Genomic DNA, 15,812 nt, shown 5'->3' with positions numbered 1-15,812 from the left:
TATGTTTCCTGCAAGCTTGCTCTCATACTCTATTTTCCCCTTCTTAATCAATTCCTTGGTCCTCCTTTGTTGAATTCTAAACTGCTTCCAATCCTCAGGTCTGTTGTTTTTTCTGGCGAATTTATATGCCTCTTTCTTGGATCTAATGCTATCTCTAATTTCCTTTGTAAGCCATGGTTTGGCTACCTTTCCCGTTTTACTTTTGTGCCAGACAGGAATAAACAATTGTTACAGTTCATCCATGCACTCTTTGAATGTTTGCCATTGCTTTTCCACCATCGTTCCTTTAATTAATGTTTCCCAATCCATCATAGCCAACTCGCGCCTGATACCTTCGTAGTTTCCTTTACTAAGATTCAGGACCTTAGTCTCAGAATCAACTTTGTCACTCTCCATCTTGATGAAGAAATCTATCATATTATGGTCGCTCATCCCCAAGGGGACTCGCACAATTAGATTGCCAATTATACCACTTTCATTATATAATACCCAGTCTAGGATGGCCTGTTCTCTAGTTGGTTCCTCAACATATTGCTCCAGAAAACCATCCCGTATACACTCCAAGAATTCCTCCTCTACGCTATTGTGACTAATCTGATTTGCCCATTCTGTATGCAGATTAAAGTCACCCATAATTACAGATGTTCCTTTATCGCATGCATCTCTAATTTCCTGTTTAATGCCATTCCCAACATCACCACTATGGTTTGGGGGTCTATATGCAACCCCCACTAACATTTTTTGCCCCTTAGTGTTTCTCAGCTCTGTCCATACAGATTCCACATCATCAGAACTAATATTTAGGGTGGCACAGTGGCGCAGTGTTTAGCACCGCAGCCTCACAGCTCCAGGGACCCGGGTTCGATTCCAGGTACTGCCTGTGTGGAGTTTGCAAGTTCTCCCAGTGTCTGCGTGGGTTTTCTCCGGGAGCTCCGGTTTCCTCCCACAAGCCAAAAGACTTGCAGGTTGATAGGTAAATTGGCCATTATAAATTGTCACTAGTGTAGGTAGGTGGTAGGGAAATATAGGGACAGGTGGGGATGTTTGGTAGGAATATGGGATTAGTGTAGGATTAGTATAAATGGGTGGTTGATGTTCGGCACAGACTCGGTGGGCCGAAGGGCCTGTTTCAGTGCTGTATCTCTAATCTAAATCTAAAATCTAAATCTTTCTTCACTGTTAATTTCCTCTTTAACCAGCAATGCAACTCCACAGCCTTTTGCTTTTCGTCTGTCCTTCTTAAATACTGAACACCTTTGGATGTTCATTTCCCAACCCTGGTCACCCTTCAGACTTGTCTCTGTAATCCTGACTGTATCATACCCATTTACATCTTCTGTACTCTTTCCAATGCCCTCCCATCGTTCCTCAAGTTCGACGCCCAAAATTGGACGCAATACTCCAGCTAAGGCCAAACTAGTGTCTTATACTAGTTCAACATAACTTCCTTGCTCTTGTACTCTATGCCTCTATTTATAAAGCCCAGGATACTGTATCCTTTATTAACTGCTCTCTCAACCTGTCCTGGAACCTTTAATGACTTATGCACATATACACCTGGGAAACTCCACTACAAAAGTTCCTCCAGCCCAAAAAACATCCATTAACCACTACTCTTTGTTTCCTGTCACTCAGCCATTTTTGTATCCAGATTGCTACTGTCCCTTTTATTCCATGAGCTACAAGTTTGCTCACAGGTCTATTGTGTGGTATTGTATCAAATGCCTTTTGAAAGTCTATGTACACCACATCAACAGCATTGCCCTCATTAACCCTCTCTGTTACCGCCTCAGAAAACTCCAGCAAGTTAGTTAAACATGATTTTCCCTGAAGAATTCCATGCTGGCGTTCCTTAATTAACTCGCATTTGTCCATGTGACTATTGATTTTGACCCGATTTATTGTTTCTTGAAGTTTTCCCAGCACCAAAGTTAACCTGACTGGCCTGTAGTTACTGGGTTTATCCTGACACCCTTTTTTGAACAAGGGTGTAACGTTTGCAGTTCTCCAGTCTCTGGCACCACACCTGAGTCGAAGGAAGACTGAAAAATTATGGCCAGTGCCTTTGCGATTTCCAACCTCAATTCCCTCAGTATCCTTGGATGCATCTCATCCGGCCCTGGTGCTTTATCCACTTTAAGTTCACAAAGCCTATCTGGTACTTCCTTTTTATTAATTTTAAACCCCTCTAGTGTCTGACTGACCTCCTCTTTCAACATTGCCTGGGTTGCATCTTTATCTTTGGTAAAGACAGGTGCAAATTATTGATTTAATACTTCAGCTATGCCATCTGCCTCCATATGTAAATCCCCTTTCTGGTCTCTAATCAGGCCCACTCCTCCTTTTACCAACCTGCTACTATTTATATGCCTATAGAAAACTTAGGAATTACCTTTAATTCTGGCTGCCAGTCTCTTCTCATGCTCTCTGCTTCTCTTATTTGCTTTTACACATCCCCTTTGGACCTTCTATATTCAGCCTGGTTCTCAATAGTATTTTCTACCACTTTGGCCTCCTTGTCTCGAGAGACAATGGGTAAGCGCCTCGAGGTGGTCAGTGGTTTGTGGAACAGTGCCTGGAGTGGCTATAAAGGCCAATTCTAGAGTGACAGACTCTTCCACAGGCGCCACAGATAAAATTGGTTGTCGGGGCTGTTACACAGTTGGCTCTCCCCTTGCGCTTCTGTCTTTTTTCCTGCCAACTACTAAGTCTCTTTGACTTGCTGCTCACTCGCCCCGCCTTTATGGTTGTCTGTCAGCTCTGGAGATCACTGGCAACTGACTCCCACGACTTGTGGTTAATGTCACAGGACTTAGATTAGATTATTAGATTAGAGATACAGCACTGAAACAGGCCCTTCGGCCCACCGAGTCTGTGCCGAACATCAACCACCCATTTATACTAATCCTACACTAATTCCATATTCTTACCAAACATCCCCACCTGTCCCTATATTTCCCTACCACCTACCTATACTAGTGACAATTTATAATGGCCAATTTACCTCTCAACCTGCAAGTCTTTTGGCTTGTGGGAGGAAACCGGAGCACCCGGAGAAAACCCACGCAGACACAGGGAGAACTTGCAAACTCCACGACTTCATGTCACGTTTGCAGATGTCTTTAAAGCGGAGACATGGACGGCTGGTGGGTCTGATACCAGTGACAAGCTCGCTGTACGATGCGTCCTTGGGGATCCTGCCAGGATTTTCTACCTGGCATCTGTCAGAAGCATACTTTTTCTTCTTTATCTTAATCTCTATCTCTTTTGTCATCCAAGGAATTCTGGATTTGTTTTCCCTACTTTTCCACTTCCTGGGAACATACCTTGACTGTCCCTGAACTATCTCTTCTTTGAAGGTAGCCAATTGTTCATCTATCAGTTTTCCTGCCAGCTTTCACCCCAGCTCCATTCTTACCCAATGGAAGTTGGTGTTGTCGGGTATTCCCAAGCACAGAGGCACCTGCAGTAATATATATATAGTTCAAATGTTATTAGAGTAAGTAGATACATATAATCTTAAAGAACATGGAGGAGGTTGCAAGGCATCATGGGGCTTAGTTAACTTGACCACATTCCACACAAGAGCTGACTAATCAAAATTTAAACAAAGACAAAGCAGATGTCCTTGTGGAATGCTGACAAAGGTACCAGCCTGTAACGAGGTCAAGATAAGATGCTATGCGTACATGAGAACCAAGGATAATCGATAAGGGGGATTGGAAAACATCATGAGTAATCCCCTATCTGTCTATGGGCAGGTTGTACAGTCCCTCCATGCCGAGTAACCACTTCTATTGGCTCTAATAATCAATGTATATGATCTATAATCTTTGTGATTGGACCATGTCCAGCCGGGATGGGCTGAGTAACTGTTTGAAAATGTTATAAGTATTGATGATTTTCCTTTGTTCGGTGGAGAGGCATCTGGACAGCCCAGTGACCTGCTCCCCACTGGCGTAACTCAATAAACTGTTTGACATTGGAGCAGACCTGAGTGTCGAGTGATTCTTCTGGATTCATTCCCGCTAACAGTTGGCCTTCCCCCAGTTAATTAATCTTACCCTGGATTGGTCTTTGTCCTTTTCCATAGTCAGCCGAAACCTTACGATACAATGATCACTATCCCCTAAATACTCTCCTACCGTGAGTGTCACAGTGGTGCAGTGGTTAGCACCACAGCTCCAGTGATCCGGGTTTGGTTCTGGGTACTGCCTGGGCGGAGTTTGCACATTTTCCCTGTGACTGTGTGGGTATTTTCTGGGTGCTCTGGTTTGCTCCCACATGCCAAAGACTTGTGGGTTGATAGGCAAATTAGTCATAAGAAATAAAAATGCCCCTCGAGTAGATAGGTGGTAGGAGAATTGAGGGAAGGTGGGGATGTGAGAGGGAAAATGGGATTAATGTAGGATTAGAACAACTGGGTGGTTGATGGTTGGTGCAGACTTGTTGGGACAAAGGGTCTGTTTCAATGCTGTATGACTCAATGATACTTGGCCCACCTCATTCCCAAGAACCAGGTCTAGCAGTGCATCCTTTCTTGTTGGACTAGCAACACATACTGTTGCAGAAAATCTTTCCTGAACACACGCTAGGAACTCTTGCCCTTCACTGCTCTTTACACCACGATTATCCCAGTCTATGTTTGGATAATTAAAGTCCCCCATTAAAGCTACCCTATCATTTTTGCACTTCTCTGTAATTTCCTTGCAAATTTGTTCCTCCATGTCCTCCCCACTAGTTGGTGGCCTAAAGACAACACTGAGCAATGTAACTGCACCTTTTTTTCCCCTTAGCTCTAGCCAAATTGATTCTGTCCTCGACCTCTCTACACATCCTTTTTCCCCAGCACTGCAATGCTCTCCTAAAACAATACTGCCAGCCCCTCCCCCCTGTTTCCCTTTCCTATCTTTTCTGAACACCTTGTATCCAGGAATATTTAACACCCAGTCCTGCCCTCCTTTGAGCTAGGTCTCTGTTATAGCCACAACATCAAATTTCCACAAGGCAAGCAACACCTGTACCTCACCAGTCTTATTAACCACACTCTGTGCATTCACATACATGCACATTAACCCTGATTCAGACTTTATTACTTTCTCCCTTACTCTGACCCCACCTAATAATGTACTATTCCCTACTCTCGTGCTATCTATCTCCCCCAGTATTCTGTGCACCTTGGTATTCCTCTCTAATACTTGCTCCTGGTTCCCACACCCCTGACATGTTAGTTTAAACCCTCCACATCAGCACGAGCAAATCTCCCTGCAAGGATATTCGTCCCAGTCCTGCTGAGATGCAACCCGTCCATCTTGTACAGGTCCCACCTGCCCCAGAACTGCTTCCATTGTCTTAGAAATCTGATGCCCTCCCTCTTACACCAGTTCTCCAGCCACGTGTTCAATTGCTGAATTCTCCTATTCCTCTGCTCACTTGCACGTGCTTCAGTATCTGAGGAGTCGTGAGCGGTGCTGAACATTGTGCAATTGTCAGCGAACATCCCCACTTTTGACCTGATGATGTTGGGAAGGTCATTGATGAAGCAGCTGAAGATGGTTGAGCCTAGGACACTACCCTGAAGAACTCCTGCAGTGATGTCCTGGAGCTGAGATGATTGACCTCCAACAATCACAACCATCTTCCTTTGCACTAGGTAAGACTCCACCCAGTGGAGATTTTTTCCCCTGATTCCCATTGACTCTTGTTTTGCTAGGGCTCCTTGATACCAGACTCGGTCAAATGCTGCCTTGATGTCAAGGGCAGTCACTCTCACCTCAGCTCTTGAGTTCATCTAGTTGATCCATGTTTGAACCAAGGCTGTTATGAGATCAGAAGCTGAGTGGCCCTGGCAGAACCCAAACTGAGCGTCACTGAGCAGGATATTGCTAAGCAAATGCCACTTGATAGCATTGTCGACGACACCTTCCATCACTTTATTGATGATCAAGAGTAGACGAATTGGGTGGCGATTGGCCGGATTGAATTTGTCCTGCTTTTTGCGTACAGGACATATCTGGGCAATTTTCCACTTTGTTGGGTAGGTGCCAGTGCTGTAGCTGTACTGGAACAGCTTGGATACGGGCGCGGCAAGTTCTGGAGCACAAGTCTTCAGTACTTTGCCAAAATGTTGTCAGGGCCCATAGCCTTTGCAGTATCCAGTGACCTTCAGTCAGACCCACATTCGTCCTTGCTCATTTTCCTTTTCACATCCCTAAAGAAGCTTTTACAGTCTGCCTTTATGTTTCAAGCCAGTTTGCATTCATAATCTCTTTTTCCTTTATCAGTTTCTTGGTCCTCCTGTGTTTCATTCTAAATTTCTCCCAATCCTCGGACTTACCACATTTTCTGGTGACCTTATAAGCCACTTCCTTTGACCTAATGCAATCTTTAACTTCTTTTGTTCATAATGAATAATGCACCTATTGGGTTTTTGTGTCTTTTGTTACGAACAGGTAGTTAGTCTTTTCTTTTCGAAACAAATTTCTCTGTTTTTCCAACCACCTGTCCGTAAACAGATTAGTGATTGAATGAAAGTGATTGGTAGAAGGTTTAGAGGGGAGATGAGGAAAAGTGTTTTCACCCAGAGGATGGTGGGAGTCTGGAACTAACTGCCTGAAAGAATAGTTGAGGCAGGAACCCTCAACTCATTTAAAAGAAGTCTGGATTTGCACCTCAAGTGCCGTAATCTGTAGGGCTGCGGACCAAATCCTGGAAGGTGGGATGAGAATGGGTGGAACATTTTCGGCTGGCACAGACAAGATGGGCCAAGTGGCCTCTTTCTGTGCCATAATATTTCTTTGATTCTATGCAGTGACCAGAACTGTACACAATTCTCCAGGTGTGGCCAAACCAGCATTTTACACAGATCCAGCATTACATCCCTGCTTTTGTATTCCATACCTCAGCCAATAAAGGAAAGCAATGCATATGTCTTCTTCACCACTTTATCTACCTGTCCTGCCACCTTCAGGGACCTGTGGACATGCACTCCAAGGTCTCTCAATATCCTCCCGTTTATTGTGTATTCCCTTGATTTGTTTTCCCTCCCCAAATGCATTACCTCACATTGTCCAGATTGAATTCCATTTGCCACTTTTCCGCCCACTCCACCAAATCATTGATATTATTCTGGAGTCTACAGGTACCGTCTTCACTATCAATAACATGGCCAATTTATGTGTCATCAGCAAATTTCCCAATCATGCCTCCCACATTTAAGTCCAAATCATTAATATTTCCCACAAACAGCAAGGGATCCAACACTGAGCCCTTTGGAACACCACTGGAAGCCACCTTCCATTCGTAAAAACATCCGCCGACCATTACCCTTTGTTTCCTGTCACTGAGCCAATTTTGGATCCAACTTGCCACATTCCCCTGCATCTTATAGGCTTTTATTTTTCTGACCAGTCTGCCATGTTGGACCTTGTCAAATGTCTTACTAAAATTCATGTAGACCACATCCACTGCACGAACCTCCTCAATCCTCCCTGTTACTGCCACAAAAAAATTGATTAAGTTGGGAAGACACGATCATTCCTTAACAAATCCATGCAGACTATCCTGATTAATCCATGCCTTTCTAAGTGACAGTTTATTCTATCTCTCAGAATTGATTCCAATAATTTGCCCACTACTGAGGTCAGAATGACCGGCCTATAATCATTTGGTCTATCCCTCACACCCTTTTTAAACAACGATACAACTTCCGCAGACCTCCAATCCTCTGGTACCTCGCCTGTATCTAGTGAGGATTTACAGATGATCCTCAGAGCATCCACCAATTCCTCTCTGGCTTCCTTTAACAACCTGGGATACAATTCATCCGGCCTTGGTGATTTATCCACTTTCAAGAATGTCAGACCCTCCAGTACTTCCTCTCTCTTTATGCTTATCATATCTAATATTTCACACTCCTCCCCTTTTACTACAATGTCTGCATCATCCCTCTCCTTTGTGAAGACAGAAACAACAAACTCATTCAGAACCCTGCCCACATCTTCTGCATCCGTGCATAAGTTCCCTTTTACATCTTTGATAGTTCCTACCCTTTCCTTCGTTATTCTTTTGCTCTTAATGTTCTGATAAAACATCTTTGGGTTTTCCTTGATTTTACCTGCCAATAATTTTACATGCCCTCTCTTTGCTTTCCTAATTTCCTTTCTTACTTCACCCCTGTACTTTCTATACTCCTCTATGCTTTCTAAAGTATTCAGTTTTTTGTGACTGTCATAAGCTTTCCTTTTCTGCTTTATCTTACCCTGTAAGTTTCTAGATAACTAGGGGATAACATTTGGCAGGACCACCCTTTTCCTTTGTGGGCTTCTGTCTGCACTGTGCCTGTCGTATCTCGCTTTTGAATGCTTCCCACTGGTTTGCCACTGATTTTCCTTCAAGTATCTGTATCCAGTCCACTTTCACCAGATCACCTCAGTTCCATGAAATTTGCCTTCCCCAATTTAAAACTTTTACTCCTGTTCTATCTTTGTCCTTTTCCATGATTATGCTAAAACTAACTGTTAAATGGTCACTATCTCCAAAATCATCCCCCACTGTTACTTCATCCACTTGCCCAGCTTCATTTCTGAAGACTAAATCTGGAATTGTACTCCCTCTCGTTGGGCTTGTTACGTGCTGGCTGAAAAAGCTCTCTTGAATGCAGTTCAAGAATTTCGTCCCCTCTGTGCCCTTCACACTCTTTGTATCTCGGTTGATATTAGGGTAGTTGAAATCCCCAACTGTTATTGCCCTACTTGTTTTTGCACTTAGAAATTTGCTTACATATTTGTTCCTCTATCTCCCTCTCACTATTTGGGGGCATATAGTATACTCATAGTAGTGTGGCTGCTGCTTTTTTTATTTCTGAGCTCAACCCATATGACCTCATTTGATGATTCATTTAGTATATCATCCCTCCTCACATCCCAAACATGGAAAAGGACCAATCACCTTACGACTTTCCAGTGATGTCACTGTTCACCTTCTTTTCAAACTCAGGTACACCTGAGCTCCTGCCTGCTGCTCTCCCAGAAGGTAGGTGCTGTAGGCCGCGATCCTCGGGCTTTATTTAACTGCTCCCTGGTCCGTGTTCCTCCCGCAGGTCCGCTCCTGTCTGCTCCTCTCCCGGGGGTAAGTGCTGTAGGCCGCGATCTTCGGGCTTTATTTAACTGTTCCCTGCTCCATGTTCCTTCTGCAGGTGTGGCATCAAGGCACCCCAGTAAAATTGAAGTCAATGGGAATCAGAGGAAAAGCTTTCCATGGGCTGGAGTGATACTTAGCACAAAGGAAGATGGTTGTGGTTGTGGGAGGCAAATCTTCTCAGCCCCAGGATTTTGCTGCAGGAGTTCCTCAGGGCAGTGTCCTAAGCCCAACCATCTTCAGCTGCTTTGACAATGACCTTCCCTCCATCAGAAGGTGAAAAGTGGGAATGTTTGCTGATGATTGCACTGTGTTCAGTCTCCTTGGCAACTTCTCAGATACTGAAGCAGTCCATGCCTGCAGGTAGCAAGTCTTGGACAACATCCAGGTTGATAAGTGACGAATAACATTCGAGACACAGAAATACCAGGAAATGACAATTTCCAACAAGACAGGATCGAGTATCTCCCTTAACATTCAACCACATTACAATCTCTGAATCCTCAACCATCAGCATCCTGGGGGTTACCATTGATCAGAAATTTAACTGGACCAGCCCTTTAAATACAGTGGCGTCAAGAGCAGTTCAGAGGCTGGGAATCCTGCAGCGAGTAGCTCACCTCCTGACTCCCCAAAGCCTGTCCACTGTCTACTGGGCACAAGTCAGGAATGTGATGGAATACTCTCCACTTGCCTGGATGAGTGCGGCTCCAACAACACTCAAGAAGCTTGACACCACCCAGGATAAACCACCACCAGCAAGTTCCCCTCTGGGTCACACACCTTCCTTACATGGAACTGTATCACAGTCCCTTCACTGGCAATGGGTCAAAATCTTGGAACTCCATAGCTAACAGCACTGTGAGTGTACTGACGCCACACAGACTGCAGTGGTTCAAGAAGGCTGCTCACCACCAGCTTTTCAATGGTAATTAGGGATGGACAATAAATGTTGGCCTTGCCAGTGATGCTCATGGCCCACGGATGAATATTTTACTGTCGATTTATTTAAAGCTTTTTGAATTTAGAGTCCTCTGGTTCTCCCTCCTTCTCTTTTACTGTTGTCCCTTGGTTTAAATTGCACAGCAGCTCCGTCTCCTTCTGCACCTAATTCCCACTCTCAACAAATCCACATTTAAAGACTTCACTCTTTTTACAATTCTCTCTGTTTAGCAGTTCACTGTCTCTCTGACCTTGAGCCCTCTCGGTTCAATCTAGTTCTTGTTCAGAATTTAATTGTTTCACTTTATTGTTCCAAATGTGTAAGTTTATCTTTAATAATCATTTCTTTTTCACTGGAATTCTATTTGCATTAAATTCAATCACTGAACAAACTGAACTTTAATAAAAATTACCAAGCTGACTTACTTGTTCTGTTCAACTCAGTTCAATAAAATCTGTTTGAACAGTTTACTTTATCCTGACAATATCTCGAACTTGTCCTTTCCTCATAGGATTTCTATTGAGATGGTTTTTGAATATTTTGTTGAAGGATTTAGTTCTGTAAATTTTTCCCGAGTTCTCCTCACAGTCAGACAGAAAGTTTAACTGTTGTGTTTTCAAGCAACAACATCTTTATTTGAAAAGCCATTGTGACAGGATTTTGGGTTTTAATCCAGTCACAAATCTGTTTGTGATGCCTTGTGGCTCTGGCTGTCATGTGACCTGCCAGGGGATGACCTCACTGCTGATGATGACCTCATAATTGGCCCAGTCCTGTCGCTGTGGGTTGATGTTCAAATTCATTCTAAAATTTTTTTTTTTAAAAAGTCAAAATTAGTCGATACATATAAGTTAGATTTTACAAATCTGTGCTCTGGAAATTTAATAAACTGGCACAAAATGTTCTTACCAGCAAAGTTGAAGCTCATGGAATAAAAGGGATTGTGGGAGCATGGATATAAAGTTGGCTGTGTGACAGGAAACAGAGAGTAATGATGAACGGTTGTTTTTTTTGGACTGGAGGAAGGGATACAGTGGAGTTCCCTGTGGAATCGTGAGTTCACACTGCCTCTGAATTTCAAATGTCTTGGTTTGTTTGTGGGATCAGCAGACTATGGGCTGAGTTTTTCCAGCTTGCCGTCAATCACAGCAACGAGCTTTAAAAATAGGCAGACCGCCCGTCATGGAGCCGCAATGATATTGAGTGTGGCGGCTCATTATCATATACACGATGTGCATGCCCCCCTCCCACCTGCAAATGATGTGGAGGGGGTGGGATTCCCAGCACCAGGATCGGCGTCAGGTCGGATGAGGAGCAGGTGCTGGGGCTCGATTTAAAGGGCAGGCAGCCCTGCTTACTTTCATCTGCTGATAAAATAACCTTGTAGCTGCAACTTAAATTATTTAGACTGTGCATTGACCAGTGGAGTTGAAGGACATGGCAGAGGGACAATCCAGGGTGGCCCCATGATTCAGCGATATCACTCTCCTCCAGGTGTGTGGACAAGGCAGGAGGTCCTTTTCCCCAGTGATGATAAGAAGAGGCCCTCCCGCCTGACCAAGGCAGCCTGGCTGGAGGTGGCAGAGTAGGTTAGTAGCCATGGGGCCATCCGGCGTGACTGGGTGCAGTGTCACAAGAGGATGAGCGATCTGATTCGCTCAGCAAAAGTAAGTGGCACTTTGTTTCATGAACCTTCACTGTCCCTGGGTGTCCCCACACAGAGTGGCACATGTGTGCCACTGCCATGCCAAAGACAGGGAGGTTGGGGCTCCGAGGAAACAGTGTCCCAGGACACTCCAGCACCTTCCACCAGCACAGATACACTCACCTCAATGGGAATCCGATCAGCCTTAGAGTCTGGGTCACAAGCTGGTGAGAGCACTGCACAGGTGCCTGAGCAACTGACTGAGGCTGAGACAGCCGAGACCCCTGACAGTCGGAGGGCTGTGGGTGGCCAGGGCCCATGCTGAGCCCCAGGCTACTGATGACCCTCTGGTGTCAACAGCACAGGGCATCCTGGAGCTGCAGCAGCAGTCCTGGCAACATCTGGTCAAGCTGCCACTGGCCATGCGCAGCCTTGACTGGACAAGGAGGGGGGGAGTCTATCCAGGCCATGACAGCTGCCATGTCCCAGGCTTTCGAGCTCATGGCTTCATCCACGGAGATAACAGCAGCCCTCCAGGTGAGGCAGATTCCATTAATATGCACTAACCTGCAATCCCTCGCCGAGGGCATCAGATCCTCAAATCAGTGGTTAGGCGAGAGAGGGACCAAGGGCATGGAGACTGTTACTGCCCTTCGTCCACCCCAGGAGAGCAGACGGGTTCAAACGAGCCCTGAGATGGAGGAGGGGAGCCTGCGTGCCATATCTGGGGTCTTCCCTCAAGGTGATTCCAATGTGGACACCGGTCCCTCCTCCCCTCTGCTGATGAGTCAAACTCCAACAGCCACGACATTTGAGGAGATTTTTGCATTGATGTAGGATTCCCCCAGCAGAGAAGCATAGAAAAATTACAGCACAGAAGGAGGCCATTCAGCCATCCAGGATTCTCCAGGTCTCGTGTGAGCAGACGACGACCGCCAAAGTCATCCACAGCCAAAGGGCAATCAGATCAGCAGCCTTCCTCCAGTCAGGCGGCTGGTGTAGAGGTGACACCACAAAGGAGCACCCACAAGCATTTCAAATAAACACTGTGACACAAATGGGTTTGTTTGGGTGACAGTACACTGTAAAAAGTTACATTTTCACTAAAGTGTGTCATTTTTACTGTGTGAATGAAGTGTGCCAGCATGTACTGATCGTGTCTCCTCCCATTCCATCATTGGCCTTTCAGAACTGCCAATGTATGGAATAACATCATTGCCATGCCTGTATTACTCATGTACATCTCCACGGATGCAGTAACATGGACAATGGCTCAGTCTGCAGCTGCTAGTAATAGATTCAAAGAGTCATAGAGTTATACAGCACAGGATCAGGCCCTTCGGACCATCATGTCTGTGCCGGCCATCCAGCACCCAACTATTCTAATCCCATATTCCTGCACTTAGCCCGCAGACTTGTATGTTATGGCATTTCAAGTGCTCATCTAAATACTTCTTAAATGTTGTGAGTAATGGTGGATTCAAAGATGTTGCTGATACAGACTGATGCACAACAGGTAAATGAGGGTGCTGTGTGGCTTGCAGAGCACATGGTGATTTCTATAGCATGGAGAACCTTTGATAAAAAAGGCATTGCTGTGCATCCCTTGCTCACTGCTCGTCCTGCATGTGGTGTCTGGATGCTCTCTGTCCTCCCACGGACCTTTCTTGCTGTAAATCCTCTACATCCTCATTATCCAAGGAGGAGTCCTGCTCACGTCTCACCTCATCCTGCAAGGCCTCCCCCCTATTGAATGCTTGGTTGTGCAAAGCACAGCAAACAGCTACTATACGAGCTACCTTTTCCGGTTCATACTGCAGGGCACCACCCGATCTAGCCAGGCAGCAGAAGCACATTTTCAGCATGCTGATCACCTGCTCAATGGTGGCTCTTGTAGCGCCGTGGATGGAGTTGTATCTCTCCTCTGCATCACTGGTGGGGTTTCTCACTGGGGTCAGGAGCCATGTCTGCAAGGGGTATCCTTTGTCTCCAAGAAGCCACCCCTCGATGTGAGCCAGTTCAGTGAATAGCAATGGCAGCTGGGACTGGTGCAGGATGAAGGCTTCATGACAGCTGCCTGGAAAGTGGGCACAGATTTGCATGAAACATTTCCAGTGATCACATACCAGCTGCACATTGAGGGAGTGGAAGCCTTTTCAGTTTACGTATGCAGCTAGTCAGCTGGTGGGAGCCTTGATGGCCACGTGGGTGCAGTCTATGACCCCTTGCACCTGTGGGAATCCCACTGGGCCTGGCTCTCAGGGTCCATCCTGATGCAGACATAGCTCCTGGCCCTCTGGTACAGGGCATCGGTGACTTAACTGAGGCAGCAGTTCACTGCTGACTGTGTGACCCCATAAAGGTCTCCGGTGGGTCCCTGAAATAATGCAGAGGTGTAGAAGTTAAGAGCCGCTGTCACTTTGAGGGCCACAGGTTTAGGATGTCCCCCGAAGCCCATCGGTTGCAGGTCATCGTTGAGCAGGGCACAGAGATGTGTCACCGCCTCCCTTGACATCCGCAGTCAACTCTGACAATGGCGCTCAAACGTCTGCGGGTATGTCATGCGAGATCTGTAGATGCATGGCGTTCTGTCGTGGCAAGCTCTCCTTGGGGGCTGCTCACGACCAGGGGCTTCCATGTGGGCTGCACCGGCCTGTTGGTTTTGCCTGTGGCGCATATGGCTCCTCACGATAAGCAAGCGGATCAATGAATATAGGGTGAACCATCCCCATTTCCAAGTTTCAATTGAACTCCGTTCCTTCACTTCTTCAAAGGTACCTAACAGGGTAAAGAACGATGTTGGCTGGTACATCAAGTGCTTTCATGCATCAACTATGTGGTGTAGCATGGCATTGCCCGTCTTAGCTCTCACTAAGAATGGAACAGCATGACCACATTCAGATTGTAGCAGCTGCATTGATTGGCCCTCCAGCCAGTTAACCTTTAAACTCCTACCGTTTTTGCTACCATCTCCACACACAGCATTCCTGGAGTGACATTGATCCTTCACTCACACCAACATTCAATGGCATAGACTGACGCCTCTTACGGAGGGAGGGTATGCAGGAGCTCCCTTGATGCCTGCAGAGTTGTGCCCCTGTAATACCTTCCCTCCTCCCACCTTCCTATACATCTGCAGAGTTATACCCCCGGTAATACCATCCTCCCTCCCACCTCCCGACACATTTGCAGAGTACTGCCCCCCAGTAATGCCATCCTCCCTCCCACCTCCCTACACATCGGCAGAGTACTGCCCCCCAGCAATGCCATCCCCCTCCCACCTCCGTACACACGCATGCGGAGATGAGACCTGTCTCGCAACACTAACCTTCACAGGCTTCAAGCATGACAATTTCTGCCCCGCCGGCTTTTATCAGTGGGGAACAGGAAGGCACATGAGAGATGCACGTTCAGCTGAGTATGTGAAATGTTTACAAAGAGGCAGCATGATGCATAATGTTGCAAGGTAAGTAACACTTTGCATATTGAAATTGGGCCCCCGTTGCCAAGTGGCAGGTGGGGGGTGCTGCCACGAGGCCTTGCCACCACTGACAATATGAGCCCAGGCCTTCCCTGCGTCAGGGAGCATGGTGCGCCTCTCCTGGAGCTTTCATTTCTCCTGAACAGGGATGCTTTGCGAAGCAGACCGAAGGCAAGATCGAGGAGCTGAAGGAATGGGAATGTCACTCATCCATGTCTTGAGGGTCTAGAAGATGATGTTTTGGGCACTGTAGTAATAATGTGATTGAAGATCTTAAGTGGATCAGATAACCAAGGTAACTGAGTCATTGAGAGAGACTGAGATGAATATAAGTCTATCTTCTTGGCTTCATGTTATCTGAAGTCTGCAGTATAGTCTTTTTGTAATCCAGTGTTATTGTGCATGGAATGCAGTGAGCAAAGGATAGAATGGTCTAAGAGTTTTGAGTAAACCATTGTTTGATGTAGTCAGGTTGGAATCTGAGTTCCTATAGTGAATTGTGAACGTAATAATAATGAATCATATACTCATGTGAAATCATATTATATGGTTTGACTGAGTATTTATATTGGATTGTGTTTCGTAAGCTTGTTAAAGTCAAAGAC

This window comes from Heterodontus francisci, chromosome 40 (genome assembly GCF_036365525.1).
Source record: "Heterodontus francisci isolate sHetFra1 chromosome 40, sHetFra1.hap1, whole genome shotgun sequence".
Lineage (NCBI taxonomy): Eukaryota > Metazoa > Chordata > Chondrichthyes > Heterodontiformes > Heterodontidae > Heterodontus > Heterodontus francisci.
This window is presented reverse-complemented; position numbering follows the sequence as displayed.